This window comes from Tachysurus fulvidraco, chromosome 16 (genome assembly GCF_022655615.1).
Source record: "Tachysurus fulvidraco isolate hzauxx_2018 chromosome 16, HZAU_PFXX_2.0, whole genome shotgun sequence".
Classification (NCBI taxonomy): Eukaryota; Metazoa; Chordata; class Actinopteri; order Siluriformes; family Bagridae; genus Tachysurus; species Tachysurus fulvidraco.
The window spans coordinates 5418281-5444111 of record NC_062533.1 but is presented as its reverse complement, the minus strand read 5'-3'; the positions used below and the strand labels follow the sequence as shown (position 1 = coordinate 5444111).

At 47.6% G+C, this 25831-nt stretch overlaps 1 pseudogene; it reads left to right on the top strand.

The window, feature by feature from the left end:
• The window catches only part of LOC113658715, a 40801-nt pseudogene that overhangs the window by 13138 nt on the left and 1832 nt on the right, over positions 1 to 25831 (top strand).

Here is a 25831-nt window from a genome sequence, read left to right as displayed (position 1 = left end):
CTCATTTACTACTAATCTAGTCTAAGACTTGTAAAAGCTGAATTATCAGTCATTTTAAAGATTTAGTCTTCCTGCATTGCATATAAAATAACAGAAGTTTGTAGTTTATGTTCCAACGGCTTGTTCTTTAAGCACAAATTGCTGACCTGGAACATTCTGAGACAAACAGAACACAAGCAGGACAAGGCTGTTATTTGAGCTACTGATAAGCGATGACACTGCATGCACACACTGCAAAAGTAGGTTATCATCAGGCAGCTAATGACTATATACGCAATCTACCTTACATGTACGGCCTACAGAAATCCCACCTCCCAATGAACTGCCATTGCCCGGCGCAGAGTCTTCTGTAATAAGCATCGAGGATGTCCAGCAGGATGCTGAGGCCTCCGAACTGCAGAATCATGTACATGGCTCCAACCAGGAGGAGTTGGTGTTCATGAGGCTGAACAATAGGATAGAAGCCCTGGAGATGAGCATGTCACTCAGCAGCAGATACTTGGAGGAGCTCAGTCAGAGGTAACACACACACACACACACACACACACACACACACACACACACACACACACACACACACACACACACACACAGTGGTTGAGGCTGAGGGTGCTGAATGTTACGCAGGATACTCTTACAGTTTGGATTAATGAATCCTCCACATGAATTTGCAGGGTTTGGGACACGTTTTTGTTTACATGGCCGTCCCACCAGTTATTTTATAGATACTCCCTCTTACCCCTTTACTCTGCAACCTGCACATAAGTGCTCATTCCAAAGAAAAAAAAAGGACAGCATTCGTACATGTGAATGTTCTAAATCATTATGAGCCAGATTACACACTGATATTACACACTGCTCTTTTGTGGTCTGTCCTGCTGTTACTTAGGCATCGTAAGGAAGTGGAGGAAATGCGGATGTTGCGGAGCCAGCTGGAGAACATCACCAACCTTATTCTTAACCTGTCTGTTACTGTGAATCAGTTACAGAGAGAGGTGTGTACACACACACACACACACACACACACACACACACACACACACACACACACACACACACACACACACATCTATACACTTTCCCCTGTCTATGACCAATCTGTGCATCAGGATCTATTAGTTTAGATGTTACAACTTTACAACTGTGTTGCAGGTGTCGGACAGAAAAAATAACATTTGTTAGAATGTAGATAGTAAAATGTCACTATTTCATTTTTAACAGCACTTGAAGTGTGTTTCTTGACTAGTTTTCAAAATTTTATTAGTTCAAAGGCAATTAGTTTATTATCTGTGACATGGTTGTGAACATTTCTGACTGTCATAATAGTACATGGTTTATTCAAATGATGAAATACACTATGTGAAAAAAGCAGACAAGAAACTGATAATAATAATAATAATGATGATGATAATAATAATGAAAAGAAAAATAATCAGATTATACTTCTAGATTAAACGTGACCCGTACCTGTATAGCAGACTATGTAACAGGGATAAATAGCACCCGGGCGAGTGCTAAATCACATTGTGGATACACTTATGTGCTTTAAAGCTGTCTGGAAAGATGACTTTGGACAGCCAACCTGCAGACGTGTAACATATCATGCGTTCCCTTCAGGGCTAGGAATGTTGTTGTATTTAATTTGAGGAATCTTGAGGGAAAGAACAGCCTTCAGAAGCTGACGCTCATAAGCCCAGCAGGAAACGGGACAGAGATGTAACTTATGTTTTGATGTGGCTCTGACAGGGACAGTCAACAGGAGCTTTTCAATTTTCCTTTCAATTCAATTCAATTCAAGTTTATTTGTATAGCGCTTTTTACAATAGACATTGTCTCAAAGCAGCTTTACAGAACATAAACACAGCAGAAGGTAAACATAATTAATGATAAAGGAAATAACAAATAATAAAAGAAATAAGAATTAACAGAATAAAAATTCTAGATTATTATTAGATGTATATAGTTCACAGTGTGTATGTATTTATTCCCCTATGAGCAAGTCTGAGATGACTCAGGCAGCAGTGGCAAGGAAAAACTCCCTTAAATTGGTAAAGGAAGAAACCTTGAGAGGAACCGGACTCAATGGGGAACCCATCCTCATATGGGTGACACTGGGGTGTGATTGTAATATACAGTCAGTTAAATGTTGTATTGGTGTGAGGTTCAAGGACTTCTGATCTCCTGAGTACCACAGAGTCTAACTGGAGATGTCTCAGGATTCTTAGAGTCGGCCTCGGCTCAGTGGACGTCCAAAGGCTTCGTCCCACAGAGGACGTTGGGAGCTGGTACAGTGTCTGGATGCCTCGGGATGGGTACAAAGAGAGAAGCAGAGGAAAGGGATACAGTCCTTTAGATTTCATGCCAGGAATGTAAACTTCAGGAAGTTATTTTCACATTGTGTTCCATACAGAGATGTCTGAAATAACACTGGGATTTATTTACAGCTGGATACGAATGTTTTATGAATTCTTCCTTTGTGTGATTAGAAACTTGGAAAGAGAAATTTGGTATTCATGTCCAATTTTAATTTAGCATTCAAAATCATATAAACAGTTTCATAACCTACTGACACTCGTGTGTAGGCATAAAAAATATATAAAGTAATCATATAGTCACTTAATCGACTTAAAATCATATAATGTGCATGGATTAGTGTACTTTTATATCTGGAATATACTGTATAGTTAAAAAGCTTATTTTATTTCATAATAATAATAATAAATTTTATATTTACAGATTTTAGCAGCCATCCTTATCTCTATCAAAAACAAATACAATACAATATACACAAAGGATTAGCTGCTGTGTTTATAGCTTTAAACTATGAAATGTTTCAGCTGATTTATATACACTCCTAAACGAAATCTTAAGACCATGGAAAATATTACAAGTTTTCACACTCGCACCGGTGAATGGTAACGGGTTATAAGTACTTCGTCAAAATGCCAAAAGAAGAAACAAAAGCAAAAAACAGAGAGTAGGCAATTTATTTAAAAAAATGCATTTAAACTCAAACAGGCTGGTCATCAGCTGATTAAAAGTTTAAGACCGTAGCCTTTAAAAGTTAAAATCTGTACAGAAATATGCCTTTAATGTCATTGTCCTTCAGACAGTCACACTGTCATGATCTCCTGATGGCAAAAGCAAAAAGGCAGGATTGTTGAACTGCACAAGCAAGGGCTCTCCCAATGTGGCATTGCTGCAGAGGTTTGACGCATTAAGACAGTCATTATAATTCTGAGAGTTATGGGACAAAAATCAAGTGGTAGACAGAAAATAATTTCCTCTGCACTGAGCCGGAGGATCTGACGGGCTGTATGTGAAGACACAGGACGATACTCAAACCAAATTAAGGCCATCACTGATGCTGACTGCAGCCCAATAACCATAAGATGGCATCTGCGAGAGAAGGGCTTAAAGAACAAGAAAACGTCCTTGAAAGCCACGACTCCTCCCACACCACACACTTTGGAATTTGCAAGGGAGCACCAAACATGGGACACTGAAAGATGGAAGAAAGTTTCATTCTCAGAACGAGAGAAAATTTTAACCTGGGTGGTCCTTTTGGCTTCCAACGATACTGGCATGACAAGGAGATCCCACTGGAGATGTTTTCTCTCCAGCACAGGATTAGATACTTTATGAGGTGTCACAACTTATCTTGTCCTGGGGTGCGGAATGGAAGACAGGCACTGCCACCTACATTTTTGTATGTTTGGGTCTGGCTGGGAACCCGGGACTAATAACAGGAACAGGAACCTCATGGACATTGCCATGAACACAGAAGACCGATATGATCTCCACTGGCTTTACTGTGGAGCCAGGGTGGAGGCCTATCCAGGGTGATTGTGCTGCCAGAGTGCAATTGGGCTGAGACTGAGGCTGTTTATCTCTACTTGAAGTGCAAAGTTTTTGGTAAAGGTGAAGCATGTAAGGCACAATCCACTAGCCAGAGTTTAGGGGGTTTAGCAGTGCCAGTAGTTCTGGCTTGGTGGGCATGGGCTTGTCAACAACAGGGTCCCAGCGGGGTGTCTCTCCTGAATCCTTCTCCCTCCCTGAGCCAAGGGGTGGTTGGTGGAGGGGTGGATAGTCCGCATTGCAGGGATTGTTTCATTATCCCAACCGATTTACAGGGTCACCAAGGCGCCTTCAAGGGCTTCTATCATCTCTTTGGTGGTGGTGGGATGGCTGAGCCCAACTGTTTTGCACTCCTCAGAGCAGAGAGCATGCAGAAACCGATCCATGACTAGCCTTTCCAACAATTCTCTGGCACTCAGGCATTCAGGCTATAGCCAGCTTCGGGCCTTGCCAAGCAGAGCATCCATTTGGGCTCCAGGGTTGTGTTAGTGATGAGAAACATGGTGTTGTATCAGTTCTGACAGGTTTGGTCACTGATAAATAAATCACTGAAAATAATACAAATCATGATTGAAACTGCGACTGAATTACACTCACGTACTCCAGTGACAAATACGAGCTAGTTCTAACTATGCAAATGCTCCTTAAAGTCAAATACAGCAAGCCAAGTCAATAAACATTGAATACAAGCTAATGACTGAATGCACTGTTCTAATAAATCTACACCTTCTCAGTTTTAGTTGCACTTTTCTTCTGACTCTGAGGCAGTGTTACAGATATACTGCATTAGATTTTGATCATTTACCTTTAAATAATGATTATGTTTTGCCATATGCAGTAGTATAGCGCAAAGTCTGGCTTGTGTGAATGGAGAAAACTAGGACATGGGCAAATCTTCAGTTTTTATTAAGTAATTATTACCAGAGCTTCTCTGTGATTTTAGTCCCATCCAAATGTGCTATCTCGGTAATCATTATAGACAATGTCAGTAAAGATTATGGTAACATTTACCTTCTGTAAAAAGGTCCAGTAAAATTACCTCAGGTAATACTAATCCTGTCCGAATAGACCCGGCGTAATTATGTAAAATTCCGTCATTTCCTGTTTAAAAGTGTTTGGCGCGTTTTGCAAGCATGGAGGTGCCATGTCTGTTTGTGCACATGATAACAGGAAGCAAACCAACATTCACGCTACGATTAAAGACAGAGATCAGATTTTTTCTTCATTCTGATTTTCTGCTGCTGATGCAACATGATCTGCCCCATTTATAGAGGTGCTCCTATTAAAAGTGCCAGTGCATGTATTTACCACTGAAATTGATGAAAGTATGGGAGCAGAGAGAATTTAAGTCTTTGTTACACTACGTAACTGTGATGAGGAGGCGTAAGGCTGAGGATCCATTTGCAGCGTTTATTACAGCAAATACACAATGTCAGACAGATCAAGTCAAAGCCGACAAACACAGGTGTCAGAGGATAAGCAGAGATCGGAAACGAGGGACAGGCAGGAGGTTGAGACAGGCAGCAATCAAGGAGAAAGTCGTAGAGAGGAAATAGGGTCGAGATCAGAAATACAGAAACCATGGAAACGCTCAGAATGATTGTCAGACAAATCGAGACTTCGCACTGGAGTCAAGTTCGTGAGCAGTTTAAAAGTAGAGAGATGAAATGAGGTGGCAGTGCAACCAGTCTAAGTGAAGGATGCTCTGGATTGTAGTCCGGAACAGAGTTAGAACTCCAGAGACGCTTCTCTGTGCTGGTGCTCCGGCGGTGCGTGCGGCGCGCTGATCGTGACAGAACCCCACCCCACCCACCCCCCGTGCACGCGCACGCGCGCGCGCAAGCGGCTCCTGACGCGCAGATGCTGGCGGCGTGGGGGTCGTCCACGGGAACGGGGAGCTGGCTTGTCAGGATGCCGCTGGTGGAATTCGGCGGAGAGCGAGGGGTCCAGGATGTCCCACCACCCTCACCCACGTTCTTCTGGACCGTAGCCTTCCTAATCGACCATGTACTCTAGGCGACCCCCCCGGCGTCTGGAATCCAGTAGCTCGTTAACTCGATAAGCCCCCTCGTCGTCGATAAGCCGACGGATCGGTGGTGCTCACGGGGCTGGGTCTCGGCTCATTGGCGGGTTTCAGCAGTGATGTGTGGACGGTAGGTGAGATACAATAGTGTGGTGGGAGTGCGAGGCGGTACGAGACCGGATTGATTTGCCTGAGAATCTGGAACGGGCCCACGTACCTGGGGCTGAGCTTCCGGCTGGGCAGGTGGAGCCGAATGTCACTGGTGGAGAGCCACACCAGTGGCCCGTTGCAGTTGCCGATGTGCCGCGCACCAGGTCTCCTCGCTTCGGCGAAACCAGTCATCGATGGCCGGCAGGTCGGTGGGCGTGTCGGACCATGGAAATAAGGGGGGCTGGTAACCTAGGACACATTGAAAGGGAGTCAGGCCAGTGGCGGACTTGATCAGGGAGTTCTGGGCATACTCCACCCACATCAGGTATTTGCTCCATTCAGTCTGATTGTGTTGGCAATACGAGCGGAGGAAGCGAATGACTTCCTGGTTCAACCGTTCGGTCTGCCCATTGGACTGCGGGTGGTACCCCGAGGTGAGGCTGATATTGACATTTAGCCGCATGAAGAAGGACCTCCAGACCCGCGAGGTGAACTGGGTCCCCTGTCAGAAACGATGTCCTCCGGTAGACCATAAAAGCGAAAAACGCAATTGCACAGTGTTTCCGCGGCCAGTGATGGCCACCAGAACCGGTTCTGGACCAGGTGGGGTGGCCGGAGGCGGGGCTGGTATGCAGGAGTTCCAGGAGAGGCGTGCGCAGGTTCTCGGGGACATACGTCTTGGCGGGTGGGCACTCAGTTGGCGGTGGGGCTTGAGCATTGGCCTGGGAGATCTAGGCCAGGACAGCCCACTGAATGGGAGCAAGGATACAAGTCTCGGGATGATGTGTTCGGTGGACGTTCTGATCCGTCTCCCGGTGTACGCGTGACAAGGCGTCGGCTTTAGTGTTCTTGCTTCCAGGTCTGTAGGTTACCGTGAATTGGAAGCGAGTAAAGAACATTTCCCACCGAGCCTGGCGTGGGTTCATGCGTTTGGCGACTCGCAGATTTTCCAGGTTCCGGTGGTCTGTGAGAACGACAAAGGGATGTTGTGCGCCCTCCAGCCAGTGTCGCCACTCTTCGAACGCCACCTTTATGGCCACGGTCTCCCACGTCATAGTTCCGCTCCGTAGGGGATAATTTGCGGGAAAAGTAAGCACAGGGGAACATTTTATTGGATGGTCCCTGACGCTGGGACAATATGGCACCAATCCCTGTATTGGAGGCATCCACCTCCACTGTGAATGGTCAGCTTGGGTCAGGATGGTGGAGAATCAGAGCTGAGGTGAAACTGTCCTTTAAGTGTCGGAATGCGGTGCGTGCTTCCGGTGACCAGGTGAGGTGGGCTGGTGCTTTCTTGGTCATGGAGGTGAGGCGCGCAGCGATGGTGCTGAATCCGCGGATGAACCGGCGGTAGAACTTGGCGAATCCTAGAAATCGCTGTAGCTCCTTGATGGTTAGCGGTTGAGGCCACTGCACTACCGCCTGCACCTTCGAGTCATCCATGGTGACCCCTTTGGCCGAAATGACGTAGCCCAGGAAGGCAGTTGTGGTCTGATGAAACTCACATTTGCCAGCCTTGGCATACAAGCGACGCTGAATCAATCGCTGTAACACTGCCCTCACGTGTTGAATGTGCTCCCTCAGGTTCTCAGAATAAATGAGGATGTCGTCGATATAGACAATCACACAGCGGTCGAGCATGTCGCGAAATACGTCATTGATGAAGGACTGGAAAACCGACGGACTGTTAGAAAGGCCGAACGGCATGACCAAATATTCGTAGTGGCCTGATTGGGTGGAGAAGGCTGTCTTCCACTCGTCCCCCTCTCTGATGCGGATGAGATTATAAGCACAGCGGAGGTCTAGTTTGGTGAAGTACCGTGCACGACGGAGTTGTTCCAGAGCTTAGGGGACGAGTGGCAGGGGGTACCGGAACTTTACCGTGACGTCGTTTAGTGCTCGGTATTCGATGCACGGTTGGAGCCCTCCATCTTTCTTTTTAACAAAGAAGAAGCCGGAAGATGCCGGGGATATGGAGGGCCGGATGAACCCCTTCCTCAGCTCCTCCTCGATGTACTCCTTCATGGCTGCTGACTCCGGCTGCGAAAGGGGAAATATTCTTCCTCTAGGTTTGTAGCACCTGGCAGGAGGTTGATGGCGCAGTCACAGGGGCGGTGTGGTGGTAGTTTGGTGGCCTTGTTCTCACTGAATGCCTCTACGAGGTCCTGGTACTCGGTGGGGAGTTCGGGGATATTGGAGATGGCAGGCTTGGTGTTGGTGGTGTTGAGTTGGAGCGGTCCCTCTGAGGGTCTGTGGTGTACGGCACACGCCTCGCTCCAGCTCATAATCCGCAGTTCGGGCCATGACATGACCGGGTTATGGAGCTTGAGCCAAGGTAATCCGAGAATGAGAGCGTGTCTAGGTGAATAGATGATGTGGAAGGTGTTGTGTTCCTGATGGTGGTCCCCTACTCGTAGGCAGAGGTCCCGAGTGAGACACGTGATGCGTCCCTCTCCAAGCGGCCTTCCATCTATCGCTTCCACCGCTAAGGGAGAAGCACAGGGGATTACTGGAATGTCATTAGCACAAGCAAATTTCAACGACCTAAAATTCCCTGCTGTGCCCGAGTCAATAAGAGCAGACAGTTTAATCTTCTTTCCCCGAATCTCAAGCTGAATGTTAAACTGGGCGCAGTTCTGTGATTGAGGGACAATCGAATCTAGACTCACCGCGTTCTCCCACCTAGCAGGTGGTCGGATCGGGCAGGTGGACAGTCTGTGTCCGGGTTCGCCGCAGTAGAGGCAAAGCCGTCGGCGGAAGCGGCGGTCTCATTCTTCAGGTGAGAGACGCGCAAAATCGATTTGCACCGGCTCTGAATGCTCAGCGCGTGCTACGGGAGCGCGCTTGGAGCGCATTAAGTTGTCTAGCTGTATCAATAGATCCACAAACTTGGCCAGGCTCCTGAAGATCTCCTCATCTCCTCATCTCGGCAGGCGAGTTCAGCTTGAAGTACCGAGTTTAAGCCTTTACGATAGAGTAGCCTCAAAGGTCGTTCCTCGCAGCCTGTTTCTGCGGCGAGAGTACAAAATGCCAGCACAAATTCGGCTGCGGTGCGATCGCCCTGGGAGATGGCCAGTAAGCGTTCCTCCGCGCTCTCCCTGGTCGCGGAATGGTCGAAGACTGTGCGAAATTGCGGCAGGAAGCTGTCAAAGGAGGGGAAGGCGTTCTCCCTCCATACCGCGTTGGCCCAGTCGAGAGCCTTGCCGGTTAGTAGTGAGCACACAAAGGCGATGCGGCGATCCTCGGTCGGGTATAATGCAGGCTGCTGCGCCACAAAGAGCGAGCACTGCATAAGAAAGCCCCAAATAACCTGGGGCTGGCGGCTGCCGGAGTGGCGTAGGTGGGAGTAGGAAGCGCCACTGCCGGTGGTGGCGGGCTTGGTGCTCCGGTGGCTCCTTGCAGGCTCTGTAGCGCCGCGGCGAGCTCTTGGGTCAGCGCGGTGAGACGTGTCAGTTGCTGATGATGTCCGGCGAGCTGTTGTGCTTGACCGGTTAGCTGGGTGGCAAGCTGGACGACAGCTGCTGGATCTTCCTGTGGCGAAGTTTCCTGTGATGAGGATGCGTAAGGCTGAGGATCCATTTGCAGTGTTTATTACAGCAAATACACAATGTCAGACAGATCAAGTCAAAGCTGGCAAACACAGGGGTCAGAGGATAAGCAGAGATCGGAAACGAGGGACAGGCAGGAGGTCGAGACAGGCAGCAATCAAGGAGAAAGTCGTAGATCAGAAATACAGAAACCATGGAAACGCTCAGAATTATTGTCAGACAAATTGAGACTTCGCACTGGAGTCAAGTTTGTGAGCAGTTTAAGTAGAGAGATGAAATGAGGAACACGTGGTGGTGCAATCAGTGTAAGTGAAGGATGCTGGGGAGTGTAGTCCGGGAACAGAGTTAGAACTCCGGAGACGCTTCTCTGTGCTGGTGCTCCGGCACTGAGTGACATAAACAGTGACATAAACACTGTAGCTAGTGTTTTTTTAGTTAGTGAACAGGAAGGAAAAGAAAGGAGTAAGCATGCATGTCAGAAACAGAAGTGATGAAAAAGTTTCCAAACGATGGCCATAATGAGCAACACAAGCAGTAAACTCTCTGAGTGCAATAACAAACATGGCTGGAGTCACCTGAGCAAACAGCAGCTCAGTTACACACAGGAGATGAATGGACTTTTCCGATTCTCTGAGCAAGGGGGGCTCCTGCTTTATTTTGGGAAGGGACGCAGAGGAAGCTACAGTAATATATTAAAATATCTTCAGGTTAAATATGTTATTAATCATTGTAGCATGTTTTAACCCTGTTCCTTCCTGTTCAGTACCGTAACACAAAGCATTAAATGAAATTTTTACTTCAAGTCATAACTAGTCACCATTAGATTTGTTTCAGATTTACTTAATCACAAGGAATATAATAAAGAGAAATCTTCATTTACTTTATTTCCATGACTGAATTGTGTGTCATTGTTTCCTTTAAATTAATTTAACTTAATAATAGTACAAAACATTATGTGACTTTCTAATTCATATATTTAATTATGTTAAATGTTATATTATGATTAAGTTAAGCTCGATTAAGTTGTTTGAACTTATTTCCCCTCTTTACCTCCAATTGTCATGAGTTTTAGATATTGACCTCAAGTTTATAGCTTTTCAAAAATGAAAACTAATTCATTGAGATACATTCTCTTGACGATTTGTGAAAGCTTGAGTTTTCTCCTGTTTTTAAGGCAGCAGGTGAACTTGTTTTTTGTAATGCAATTGAGTTGTTTAAGAAATTTCTTTAATCAGCCTATTGTTCTTTTTTCACTTTAGTTTCACTACTTTATCCACAATGCCAGGTGACTACCTACAGATAGCAGAGCTGGGAGGAATTTGTTCTCACTGTCAGACTGATGCAGCAGCGCTTTAGTCTCCAAATCACTTTGAACATCATAAGTTTCTAAAGCCTCATCTTTCATGTTAATATCATATAGAAATAAAGCAGCTTTTACTCTCTCTGTTATTTCTATCTTGATTGTCTCATTAGTATGACACAGAGCATCATTGGAAAATAATGAGAAATTAAGCTCTTGTCCTTTTTTGTGGAGCTAATTGCAAAACCTGACTGTTATCTCTTATGTTTGAAATTGCTGAATATATTTCTCTCAGTGAGACAGTATAACAGTTAGTTCTGGTTCTCTAATCTGATTTGGTTGAGCGGCGTCCCAAGCGTGTTTATTATCTGATTTCATACAGCATTCAGTCTGCATGCTTGTGCCTTCACACCAAATCACGGCTGTGTCGATATTCAGTGCAACCAAGGATAAAGGTACTTTATTTGTCACATTCAAACGTGAGATTGCAACTGTGCTAGCAACAACTATGTCCCACTTTTACATCAGCGTAGCATTAACATCAGACGGGATTTATAAAAAAATAAATAAATACAGCATCAGCAAACAAAGTTAGCACTGGCAACATCACCGGTACTTAAGAGTATCTCTTTTGTGTGGTGTTTCATTCAAATAAATCCCTTTTATATTTTTACTAAAAGTGTTTTGCATTTGTTGTAAATCATCCACCGGTCAGACTTTGACTGCGATAATCTTGTGAGAGCTGTTACTACACTCACATACTGTAACGTGTCTGTCTGTTTCCCCTTGTTTCTGTCTGCCGTCTCTCCCTGATGTTAATTGTTGACCCCGCCCACCTATCTGTTACCATGGACACTAATTACATTCAATCTCTTCCCCAGGTGTTTTGTCTTAGTCCTTGTCTGTCTCTGTTTTGTGATTGGTTCTCGTTCACCATATATACTCTGTCTGTTCACTTCAATGTTGTTGGTCGTTTTTGGTGTTTGGTGTATGCTGTTCTCTGCTCCTGTTCTCTGCTCTCTGTTCCTGTTCTCTGTTCCTTTTCAGTGTTATGACCTGTTTTGCCTGCCTGTTTCTGTTTCGTTCCGTGTTCTGCCTTGTGTTGCCTGCCTGGTCATCTGTGTTTTGTTCATTAAACAGAAAACTGCATTTGGATCCCCACTCGCCTTTTGTCTCACCGTGTCACATCGTGACAGAACGACCAACCGCCAATGGATCCAGCAGAAATACTGTTTTGTCTACGACAGGAGGACGCCCCAGTTGAGGAGTATACGGAGGTATTCGTGGACCTATGCAATGAGGTCAACTTTGGGGAGAAGGCCCTAAAAGACATTTTTAAGCATGGACTAAGGGACATACTGCGGTATCTGATGCCGTCTACCCGGGAGATCAAAACATTCTCGGAGTTCGTCAACCTGGCGTTGCTCCTGGACGGGTCCACACTAACCTTGAGCAGTGTAGAGACGGAAGCCGGCCGTAAGTATTTTTTTTGGGGGGGGGGGGCAGCAAGCATCGGGATCCGTGGGCCACAGAGTGGAATCAGCCACGGACGCCCGAATGCTCCACAGTGCCTCCGCCCAGACCAGTCCCGTGCACACCCGTGATTGAGCCAGTTCCCATGGCTACCGTACCGGCGAGCTCGGCTGAGGTCCGTGCTAACCGGCTGGTCTCCAAACTGGCGGATACCCCGATGAGGTCGGCTCGGGCGGCCGGCATCCATAAGCCGCCAGCTGGACCAGCCGGGTCGCCGGAACCAGCCGGGTCACCGGAACCGACCGGGTCGACGGAACCTGCCGAACCGACCGGGTCGACGGAACCGACCGGGTCGACGGAACCTGCAGAACCGACGGAACCTGCCGGGTCGACGGAACCTGCCGGGTCGATGGAACCTGCCGAACCAACCGGGTCGACGGAACCGACCGGGTTGATGGAACCTGCCGAACCGACCGGGTCGACGGAACCGACCGGGTCGACGGAACCGACCCGGGTCGACGGAACCTGCCGGGTCGACGGAACCTGCAGGGTCGACAGAACCTGCCGAACCGACCGGGTCGACGGAACCTGCCGGGTCGACGGAACCTGCAGGGTCGACAGAACCTGCTGAACCGACCGGGTCGACGGAACCTGCAGGGTCGACAGAACCTGCCGAACCGACCGGGTCGACGGAACCGGCCGAGCTGACGGAACCAGCCGAATCGGCCGGGTCGACCGAAATGACTGAGTCAGAGAACGCGGTCGACATCATTACACCCAAACTACCTGAACTCTCTCCCTGGCCTGAACCTATGCATGTTTCTGTTTTCCTGTGTTTTGCTTTGCTGGACTTGCCAGCCCTTCTACCTCCTGTCCCTGTTCATAGGCCCAAAGCACCACCCTGGCTGCCAACTCCGCTCTGGTCTCTGGCTCCACCTCCAGCACCACCCTGGTCTCCGGTCCTGCTCTGGTCTCTGGCCCCGCCTCCAGCACCACCCTGGTTTCCGGTCCTGCTCTGGTCTCTGGCTCCGCCTCCAGCACCACCCTGGTTGCCGGTCCTGCTCTGGTCTCTGGCTCCGCCTCCAGCACCACCCCGGTCTCCGGTCCTGCTCTGGTCTCTGGCTCCGCCTCCAGCACCACCCTGGTCGCCGGTCCTGCTCTGGTCTCTGGCTCCGCCTCCAGCACCACCCTGGTCTCTGGTCCTGCTCTGGTCTCTGGCTCCTCCCCCGGCGCCGCCCTGGCCTCCTGTTCTCCCGGCGCCGCCCTGGCCTCCTGTTCTCCCGGCGCCGCCCTGGCCTCCTGCTCTGCCGGCGCCGCCCTGGCCTCCTGCTCTGCCGGCGCCGCCCTGGCCTCCTGCTCAGCGGGCGCCACCACTACACGAACCCGACCCGCCCTCCCACCCTGGCTACACCTTCGCTCCACCCTTCTGGACTGGTTTTTGTGGACTTGGGAGCGTCTGGAAGCCGCTCGTAGGGGGGGGGGGTTCTGTAACGTGTCTGTCTGTTTCCCCTTGTTTCTGTCTGCCGTCTCTCCCTGATGTTAATTGTTGACCCCGCCCACCTATCTGTTACCATGGACACTAATTACATTCAATCTCTTCCCCAGGTGTTTTGTCTTAGTCCTTGTCTGTCTCTGTTTTGTGATTGGTTCTCGTTCACCATATATACTCTGTCTGTTCACTTCAATGTTGTTGGTCGTTTTTGGTGTTTGGTGTATGCTGTTCTCTGCTCCTGTTCTCTGCTCTCTGTTCCTGTTCTCTGTTCCTTTTCAGTGTTATGACCTGTTTTGCCTGCCTGTTTCTGTTTCGTTCCGTGTTCTGCCTTGTGTTGCCTGCCTGGTCATCTGTGTTTTGTTCATTAAACAGAAAACTGCATTTGGATCCCCACTCGCCTTTTGTCTCACCGTGTCACATCGTGACAGAACGACCAACCGCCAATGGATCCAGCAGAAATACTGTTTTGTCTACGACAGGAGGACGCCCCAGTTGAGGAGTATACGGAGGTATTCGTGGACCTATGCAATGAGGTCAACTTTGGGGAGAAGGCCCTAAAAGACATTTTTAAGCATGGACTAAGGGACATACTGCGGTATCTGATGCCGTCTACCCGGGAGATCAAAACATTCTCGGAGTTCGTCAACCTGGCGTTGCTCCTGGACGGGTCCACACTAACCTTGAGCAGTGTAGAGACGGAAGCCGGCCGTAAGTATTTTTTTTGGGGGGGGGGGGGGGCAGCAAGCATCGGGATCCGTGGGCCACAGAGTGGAATCAGCCACGGACGCCCGAATGCTCCACAGTGCCTCCGCCCAGACCAGTCCCGTGCACACCCGTGATTGAGCCAGTTCCCATGGCTACCGTACCGGCGAGCTCGGCTGAGGTCCGTGCTAACCGGCTGGTCTCCAAACTGGCGGATACCCCGATGAGGTCGGCTCGGGCGGCCGGCATCCATAAGCCGCCAGCTGGACCAGCCGGGTCGCCGGAACCAGCCGGGTCACCGGAACCGACCGGGTCGACGGAACCTGCCGAACCGACCGGGTCGACGGAACCGACCGGGTCGACGGAACCTGCAGAACCGACGGAACCTGCCGGGTCGACGGAACCTGCCGGGTCGATGGAACCTGCCGAACCAACCGGGTCGACGGAACCGACCGGGTTGATGGAACCTGCCGAACCGACCGGGTCGACGGAACCGACCGGGTCGACGGAACCGACCCGGGTCGACGGAACCTGCCGGGTCGACGGAACCTGCAGGGTCGACAGAACCTGCCGAACCGACCGGGTCGACGGAACCTGCCGGGTCGACGGAACCTGCAGGGTCGACAGAACCTGCTGAACCGACCGGGTCGACGGAACCTGCAGGGTCGACAGAACCTGCCGAACCGACCGGGTCGACGGAACCGGCCGAGCTGACGGAACCAGCCGAATCGGCCGGGTCGACCGAAATGACTGAGTCAGAGAACGCGGTCGACATCATTACACCCAAACTACCTGAACTCTCTCCCTGGCCTGAACCTATGCATGTTTCTGTTTTCCTGTGTTTTGCTTTGCTGGACTTGCCAGCCCTTCTACCTCCTGTCCCTGTTCATAGGCCCAAAGCACCACCCTGGCTGCCAACTCCGCTCTGGTCTCTGGCTCCACCTCCAGCACCACCCTGGTCTCCGGTCCTGCTCTGGTCTCTGGCCCCGCCTCCAGCACCACCCTGGTTTCCGGTCCTGCTCTGGTCTCTGGCTCCGCCTCCAGCACCACCCTGGTTGCCGGTCCTGCTCTGGTCTCTGGCTCCGCCTCCAGCACCACCCTGGTCTCCGGTCCTGCTCTGGTCTCTGGCTCCGCCTCCAGCACCACCCTGGTCGCCGGTCCTGCTCTGGTCTCTGGCTCCGCCTCCAGCACCACCCTGGTCTCTGGTCCTGCTCTGGTCTCTGGCTCCTCCCCCGGCGCCGCCCTGGCCTCCTGTTCTCCCGGCGCCGCCCTGGCCTCCTGTTCTCCCGGCGCCGCCCTGGCCTCCTGTTCTCCCGGCGCCGCCCTGGCCTCCTGTTCTCCCGGCGCCGCCCTGGCCTCCTGTTCTCCCGGCGCCGCCCTGGCCTCCTGCTCTGCCGGCGCCGCCCTGGCCTCCTGCTCTGCCGGCGCCGCCCTGGCCTCCTGCTCAGCGGGCGCCACCACTACACGAACCCGACCCGCCCTCCCACCCTGGCTACACCTTCGCTCCACCCTTCTGGACTGGTTTTTGTGGACTTGGGAGCGTCTGGAAGCCGCTCGTAGGGAAGGGGGGGGTTCTGTAACGTGTCTGTCTGTTTCCCCTTGTTTCTGTCTGCCGTCTCTCCCTGATGTTAATTGTTGACCCCGCCCACCTATCTGTTACCATGGACACTAATTACATTCAATCTCTTCCCCAGGTGTTTTGTCTTAGTCCTTGTCTGTCTCTGTTTTGTGATTGGTTCTCGTTCACCATATATACTCTGTCTGTTCACTTCAATGTTGTTGGTCGTTTTTGGTGTTTGGTGTATGCTGTTCTCTGCTCCTGTTCTCTGCTCTCTGTTCCTGTTCTCTGTTCCTTTTCAGTGTTATGACCTGTTTTGTCTGCCTGTTTCTGTTTCGTTCCGTGTTCTGCCTTGTGTTGCCTGCCTGGTCATCTGTGTTTTGTTCATTAAACAGAAAACTGCATTTGGATCCCCACTTGCCTTTTGTCTCACCGTGTCACATCGTGACACATACAGTACCAAAGGCCCTGCTCTATTTCAGCAACAGAGTATAACAGTAAAGGAATTTGATAATGGCTCTAATAATTTTTATTTCAGAGCCATTATCAAATTGATTTCATCCAAGTCACCAGGATGTCAGAGTAAAAGTAGTACAGAACACTTTGTTTTTATTTATATTTAAAAGATATTATACGGACTGCATTTTAAAGCCGTTCACGAGCCTTATGGTGATAGTTGCAGCACATCACTTTGGTCAAATACCCAATACTGATGGGACGATATGACTCCAGATTGGTTGATCCTGCTTATGATTAGTCAGTGTGTTTGGTCTCTGGGTCATCGTTCAGTTAGGAGAGGTGTTCTGACATGGCTGCCAGGGCTCGGTACCGGTGAGAGATGCTGTTCTTCACGTCTGTAGGAAGCTCTGTGTAACTGCATAGACGAAGCAAATAAGAGGATTTTTACTTATACAGATAGCACAACATGTCAGGACTGTTGTTTACAGCTCATTACAATCTATAAGGACTTAAAGGTAGGGTCTCCGATTTTTGAAAGCCAATGTTGACATAAATCACCAAAACAAAACACACCCCTAACCCAAATGGGTCCCACCTCTGTAATGTTAGCTCCGCCCACACATACATATGTAACCCAGGCAACTAATGGAAAGAAATGTGTCTATCATAGCTGAAGGGAAGAACAATACGATTGCAGATAAACAAACAAGCAAAAATGACACACAAGCATAATCATGCAAAGGACGACATATATTAGTTCTGTTTTTACACCAATTCAACACTTGTTTGACTGTATATTTGTAATCTCACCCCCAGTTCCACGCATATGAGGATGGGTTCCCCTTTGAATCCGGTTCCTCTCAAGGTTTCTTCCTTACCAATTTAAGGGAGTTTTTTCCTTGCCACTGCTGCCTGAGTCACCTCAGACTTGCTCATTGGGGATAAATACATACATACATACATACATACATACATACATACATACATACATACATACATACATACATACACACTGTGAACTATATATATCTTAATTTTTTACTATATTAATTCTTTTTTCTCCTTATGTTTAACTTCTGGTGACAGGCCAGACAAAGAGCGGTTCAAAACCCCCTTATGAGAAAAGTTAAATCAAGGTCTGTGACGTCACCCGGTATGGCGCAACCGGGGTCCTGCCCTGGAGCCAGGCCCGCAGTTGGGGCTCGCATGCGAACGCCTGGTGGCCGGGTCTTTCCCCACTTGGCCCGGCCGGGCTCAGCCCGAAAGAGCGACGTGGGGCGATCTCCTGTGAGCCCAACACCTGCAGGAGGAACCGTAAGGGGCCGGTGCAATGTGGATTGGGTGGCAGTCGAAGGCGGGGCCTCGGCGACCCAGTCCCTGGACACGAAATCTGGCACTAGGGACATGGGATGTCACCTCGCTGGGGGAAAGGAGCCTGAGCTGGTGCGGGAGGTTGAGAGATACCGACTAGAGATAGTTGGGCTCGCCTCCACACACAGCTTGGGCTCTGGAACCCAACTCCTTGAGAGAGGCTGGACTCTCTTCTACTCTGGAGTTGCCCATGGTGAGAGGCAGTAGGCTGGTGTGGGCTTGCTCATAGCCCCCCAGCTCAGCAACCATGTGTTGGAGTTCACCCTGGTAAACCAGAGGGTTGTTTCCCTGTGCCTTCGGGTCGGGGATAGGTCTCTCACGGTTATTTGCGCTTATGGGCCAAATGGCAGTGTAGAGTACCCGACCTTCTTGGCGTCTCTGGAAGGGGTGCTGGAAAGTGCTCTGACCGGGGACTCCGTCGTCCAACTGGGGGACTTCAACGCTCATGTGGGCAGTGACAGTGACACATGGAGGGGCGTGATTGGGAGGAACGGCCCCCCCCAACCTGAACCCGAGTGGTGTTCTGTTATTGGACTTCTGTGCTAGTCACAGTTTGTCCATGTTTGAGCATACAGGTGTCCATCAGTACACATGGCACCAGGACACTTTATGTCGGAGGTCGATGATCGACTTTGTGGTTGTTTCATCTGACCTCCGGCCATATGTCTTGGACACTCGGGTAAAGAGATGGGCAGAGCTGTCAACTGATCACCACCTGGTGGTGAGTTGGATCCGATGGCGGGGGAGGAAGTTAGACAGACTTGGCAGACCCAAACATACTGTGAGGGTCTGCTGTGAACGTTTGACAGAGTCTCCGGTCAGAGAGATCTTCAACTCCCACCTCTGACAGAGCTTTGAACCCGGTGGTGGACCCCGGAAGTAAGGGATGTCTCTTGGCTGGCCTGGGAACACCTTGGTATTCCCCCGGAAGAGCTGGAGGAAGTGTCTGGGGAGAGGGAAGTCTGGGCGTCCCTGCTTAGACTGCTGCCCCCACGACCCGGCCCCGGATAAGCGGTAGAAGATGGATGGATGGATGGATGAATGTTTAACTTCTGTTCTATGTTTATGTTCTGTAAAGCTGCTTTGAGACGAAGCCCATTGTAAAAAGCGCTATACAAATAAACTTGAATTGAATTGAAAAAAGCCCCTCGGCGTCATAAGAAAAGTCGGTCACATATTCACAGATTGGAGTTTCTAGAGTCAATAACTCCTGAGCTAAACGCTGTTACTACACAAAACGCGGTTGTAGCTGCCTCTCTACATTACTACAATAGAAAAGAGGTGTTATTTGTGTAGTAACAGTGTTTAGCTCAGGAGTTATTGACTCGGGAAACTCCAATCTGTGAATATGCGCCAACTTCCCGCTCCTTCAGTTCTCTCCAGCGCTGGAAAGCTGATCCTATATTAACACGTCCTACTTCTTGCCTTATCACCTTATGACTGAACACTATCTCTGCCCATATTGACAAGACACTAACAGGAACTCCATTTGATTATTTAGATTCATCATTTCTTCTTTTCATTTCTTTTATTGTTCCCGTTTCAAGTAGTTATATATCTACACATGGATCTCAAAATGGCATGCAGGTGTTTATTAGTCGATGAATTTGTTTAGATTTACATTTTGTGGAACCAACTCTCATACATGTGCGTACATAATTGCCCGATCTGCAAATGTTTGTTTTTGCATTACAGAGGGCGCTACAGAGCCCCCCTGCCATGCCCGTATTCCAGCCTTTGCTGACGTGTGTGCCGAATTTCAAGAGTTTTCGAGCATGTTTAAGGGACCCTAATTGGCCAATGTGTGCAAAATAAATAAATTAATAAATAATAATAATAATAATAATAAACCCGAGCAAAAACAATAGGGCTTCGCACCATTTGGTGCTCGGGCCCTAATAAAATAAAAATAATAATATTGTATTAATTTCCCAAATTTCCATTAATTTTAATAAAAAAGTTTTTGTTCTAAATTAAGTAATTTGCCTTGACCACCTGGTGATACAAAAAAAGCATATGTGTAAATGCTTATCAGAAAAACAACAGCTGGATTTTGTTTAAACATTTTAATTTCTTAAAAAAATAAAATTCTATGTCAACCATTTCATATGCCTGACTTTACATTTATTTTACATGACTCACTATCTAAATGTAACAGAATGGCTTCATACGTTAAAAAAAAAAGAAGAGAATTATTATAATTATAAGTAATCTTTCGATTTTAGTCATTGACCTTCGTGTGCTCAGTTAAATATTTTTATCTCACAAATCCCAACTACAGGATAGTCACAGGGATAATCAGCCCAGGTCAAGATGTTAGAGTAAGTACTTGTGTAGCCTGTTATAACACAGTCCTCATTTTGTCCATAATCATTTGGTTGTCAGTTTCCCCCAAAACCTGAAAACACAGAGTCACAATGTTATTTCACATCTGAAACTTCAGACTGAGAGACAAACTGCATCATGGGTAATCTTCAGTTCAGTGATGTCTTACTCAGTGGTCTGTGGTGAACCATCCACCCATTTAAATGTCCCCTCTGTGTCTGTGTCAGTCAGACCAATCCAAGCTTCAGTACCGGCCTCTCTCTCTCTCTCTCTCTCTCTCTCTCTCTCTCTCTCTCTCTCTCTCTCTCTCTCTCTCTCGTTTTCTTTCTCTCTCTCCTTCTTTCTCTCTCTTTCTCTTTCTCTTTCTCTCTCTCTCTCTCTCTCTCTCTCTCTCTCTCTCTCTCTCTCTCTCTCTCTCTCTCTCTCTACTGTTTATGATCACCAGATCTGCTCCTCTTTTTTATACAGTCCTCTCTGCTCTCAGTCCAGTTCTTCCTTTCAGTAGAAATGTAATAAATATTCTGTCTGAAATCTCTCCATCCTAGTACAGATCATTTCATTAATAATGAACTCACAAGGTAAACATAGTGCTTCAGGAGTGATTGTAAATTCTACACATCTATATTCTCTTACCAAATTTTAACAGCACACGGTGCAGTGCAGAGCTCTCCTGCTTTAAATGGTCTTGTTCTCTAGACAGGATATTGTATTTGATCCCCAGCACAGTGACAGCAGTCAGCAGGAGGACACACATCAGCACCGCACACGCTGCAGTCAGTCTGTAACAGTTTCTTCCAGCAGTGTTGAGTTCTAAGGGAGCACAAACACAGGCGTGTGTGTTTTTTTAAATAAATATCTGATATTATAAAGCAGAAGTAAAAAAGCAAAAGCTTAAGAACCAGCAACATAATGAGTTGTAGATCCTGAAGTATTGCTTCAAACTTGTGTGCTAATTGAACACAGTGGACATGAAGCACTCCAGAATGAAGCAATTCTTTATGTTGCTGGTTCTCAAACTTTTTGCAGCTTAGGGACTGATTATTATTCATGCAGTATAAATTATGAATATTCAAATATTAATATAGCTGCAAGCAGCGATGGCGGCCATCGCACGTTTTTTTATCGCTATACGGTCCCTCCCAGAAAACAATGCACGGTGGGCAAGTGCATGAAGTGGGTAAATATCAGTGGAATATTTTATGTTGTTACTGAACCATTTGGGGACTGTAGGTAAATGAAACCCCACATTTTAGACAAACGCGGGCGCTAGTGAGCCACTTAAGAGAGACACCTTTGACTGACCTTTTTGTCCACACTTAACAGCCGACGAATGTGATGTACAGTATGTGTCAAATTTCAAGTTAATCTAAGCACGCCAAAAGCCTTAAATATGCCTGAAATAAAAGTAAACCTTGACACGATGCCATGGCAATGGTGTTTGAGATATCAAAAATCCGTTCGCAATTTCGCATTAGATTCAATTGCATGAATCCTCTAGGAGGAGTATTTAAAAGTTCATTGCATGCAACTGTGAAAAAATCCACCTTTTTGACTGACACACTTCCTGGGACCTGTTGGTGGAGCTATACCCGGGACTCACAATAAGCACATTGATGCGATCGGAATACTTGCCCGAACATACACACCACGTGTCATCACAATAAGACATTTTTTGCCTTAGATAGAAGACACTTCCTGTTTCTCTGAATTCGCCATAACTTAGTCGTCTCGCCATGGCAGCATCGTTCGAGATATCAAAAATCCCTTTGCAATTTAGCAAGTGCGATGTCTCGGCATCATGTTTATCACGTTTGATGTCAATCTCGTGAATTCCCTAGGAGGAGTATTTAAAAGTTCACCGCATGCACTTATAAAACAATCCAAAATGGCAGACTTCCTGCGGAGCTCATAGTTTAGAGCACGAAAGTTGTTCGGGTCAATGAGTTCTATATGTGTACCAACTCTCGTACATGTGCGTACATAATTGCCCGATCTAAAAGAAAATAATAAACCCGAGCAAAAACAATAGGGCTTCGCACCATTCGGTGCTCGGGCCCTAAATATTCAGAAAAACAGAAACAGTGGATTTTACACACCCATATAACACAAAATGTAAAGTACATTACACTCTAACTCCCTGTTTCACTCCCTTCCTCTCACCTCATGTGTGTTTATTAGACCAAATTTAAATCTTCTCTACCTGTGTGTTGAATTTGTCTGTGACTCTTTGTTTTGATGTCCTCAGTTTCGATGCTTTCATAATCGGTTATGATTGTATAGTTGACCACCGTCATGTCCTCGTCGTCTCTCTTCGTCTCCTCCATGCAGAAACAAAACATTTTCAAACTCTAACCGCTTCACTAAAACTCTGAGAGCACTCATGTACTGCTGTACTTCTTTACATGAGTATGTCATGTGCGCTATGAAATTGAATTACCATGCTGCTGCAATTTAAGGAAGTGAAGCTTTTAGATGTGATGATATGTGGGCATTGTTGCAACGCTAAAATAACAGTGTTGTAATAGGTGTCATGCATCGGTCCTGATGATGTAATTACACAACCTATACACAACCTTACACAACCTATATACAGTTGTTGAACTGTATATTTATATTCACACCCTCCAGGGTCACCCAAATGAGGATGAGGTTCCCCTTGCCCAGGAGCATGTGATAAAACTAGCAGTGGAACATTTTGTCGAAGCTGGCTTTGCCGTACGGATCCACAGCCTGAGTCAGCAGAACCTGGACTCGGATTCCTCCTCGTTTGCTCTTCCTGTTTTCGTTCTCATTTGTACCAAGTTCCGCCAGCCATCTCCATTCAAAGTGCTTGAGATGTGCCAGGGGGAGGACGGCACCCCGTGCAGACTGGGGTCGGTTCCTGAGCTATTAGCTGCTGTAAAGGAACGGCAGGCGTATGCATTGATGCTCCAGAAGCTGAGAGGTGCCACAGATACTGCTAGCACACCCTCCCTAACACTGTGCCATGCAGCCACGGGCCGTCCTCGATACACACTCACGGTGCAGGACAGTCCAACTTCTGCCAAAGTACCCCGTGCCAATCACTTTGCTATCTTTATTGGTAAGAGCCATTTCTCAAATGAGCAAGTGTGCTTGTATTTCATGACTGTCATGCTAATCCTCGTGTTTGGTTTGTGAAGTTCCTCAGGGTCGAGAATCCGATTGGTTGTACGGTTCTGCAGAGGGTCGCTCTCAGCTGTCTGCCAGTGCAAACCTCCCGCCGGTTGATCGTTGTTGCAATGCATCGAGACCAGGAATATAAAGACATGCAAGCCATCCAGTCCGAGCTCTCTCCCATGGTGATGGAACTAGCTCCTCCTGGAATGCCAGACAACCATCAGGTAAAGGATATTAATTTTTTTTAGAACACTCATTTAGAATATTAGTTCTTGGTTATATTTATTTTCCCGACTCTTGTCTTTCACGTATCTGGTTTAGGTGCCATTCTTGACTGTAGGAGGTGACCTGGGCTGGAGGGAGGTGGTAGGCCGAGGCGTCAGTGGCCTTACAGGTGAGTATTCAATTGAAGACGTCCGAGGAGAGGACGGTCACGTCTACCGTAGGTTAATCTTTATGAACAACACTCAGCTGGTGCAAATTTTCAATTAAATTTGGTATTTTGCCAAGATATTTGGAATGCTGTCTTCATTTTTGTGTCATTCTACTGCTTTTCCAGCTGGTCCAGCTGGTTCTTCTCAGAAAAAGAAGAACAAAAAGAAAACAAAACCCCCTGCTGCCTCTGAATCTCCAGCTTCAGCCAAGAAAAATCACACCGTAGATCGAGGATTTCTCTGTTGTTCTCATCATGAGGTGATGATAGCAGGCTTCGCTGTGTTGGGAAAGGAGGCCATCAGTAATAAAGGTATGCTGTGCACAATGTGGACTAGCAGAGAAGTGGTACAGGGTAATCACACTTTGGCCTTAAGTTCAATAGAAGCAGTATTGTACTGTTTCAAGGAATTTAATGGAAATTTATCTTAAAGGGTTAAATGTTGCCCCTTTTCCACCGGAAAGAACCGGGTGCTGGTTCAGAGCTAGCGCTAGAGCTGGTTCAAAGTTGGTTCCACTGGCAAACCTTCTAAGAACCGGTTTGCCTTTCCACCGGCTAGAGAGCCATCACAGCGCCGAGTGTGACGTCACTGTATATGTGTAACGTGTCCCAGCAACGTTAGCGCAGCAGCGGCAAACACAAACACAACAACAATGGCGGATGTTGCTTTACTGTTAATGCTCATGGCTTTGCGAACCCACATTGGCATCCAAATGCGGCGAATAAAATGTGTATGTGCATCTCTGTGTAATCTGCATAAACGGAGGTTGTAATCGATAAAGTACATAACGTTATTTTATCGTTAACACAGAAAAAAATTAGCCTTAGCATGTAATTACCTACTATCATGTGTGCTGATAATGTATCATATCACGGTAAAGTAAAAGTGTATTAAACATTGGTATATTTAAGGTAAATTATCAAATGCGCTAACAGTAGCCCCGCCCCCAGCTCCCGCCCCAAGCGGTTCTTAAGTCTAGACCAGCAACGTTTTGGTGCTTCTTAAGAACCACTTTTCCTGGTTCAGAGCCGGTGCTTTGGCGGTCGAAACAGAAAGAACTGGTTCTAAATTACGCTCTGGCTCCGAACCAGTACTCGAACTGCCTCGGTGGAAAAGGGGCATTTGTTGTCTGAGGACAGTGTCTCATCTTGCTGCACCAGCTGTACATGTCAAATGACAGTAAAAGCTTGAAGTGACATGCTATTAAATAGGCAGAGGAGTAAATACAGGTGCAATAAATAGTAAATCTTTAATAGTAAGTGACTAGGAGTGATAGTGTCTCAGTGCTAGGTGAAGGGATGCTGGCTGTTAAATCCTCTGATGGCTTGAAGATAAAAAATGTTCTTCAGTCTGTTTGTCTGTGATTGGATGTATAGGAAGTGTCTGCCACATGACACTGAGCATCGTGAGTGCCGTCCTTAATGATACTGCAAGCCTTTCTCCAACAACATGTTGGGTAAATGTCCTTTAAGAGCTTTGGTAAGGCAGCTGCTCTTCTTCCAGCTGCAAATAGTGATTCAGTCAGACTGCTCTCTCTGGTGCAGCGATAGAAGTTTGTCAGAGGAAATGCCAAATCTCTTAAACCTCGACAGGAAGAGACACTGAAGGGCTGTCTAATGTGTCCTGTGTAATCTGTTAAGCTATACATGGTGTTCCTGATTCGTTCTGCTCTTCTGTATAATGGAACATTTTAAAAAACATGAAGAGGTTTGCACTCAAGTCTCAGTAAGAGAAAAGCTGAAGTTTGAGCTCTGGGAGTTTTTCCTCACCACAGTCACCTCGGGCTTGCTCCTTAGGATTAGATAATAGATATAAAATAAAATTTTATATATTTAAAAATCATTGTTAAAAGTTATAAAGCTATACAAAGAAAACCAGATTGAATAAATTGGTCTGTACTGTTTGTGTCAGATTGCTTGATATTTTTCTGTCTGCTGTGTTACACAGATGGTCAGGTGCCAGTGATGGTGGTGGGGCTGGGCGGTGGAGGGCTACCGCAG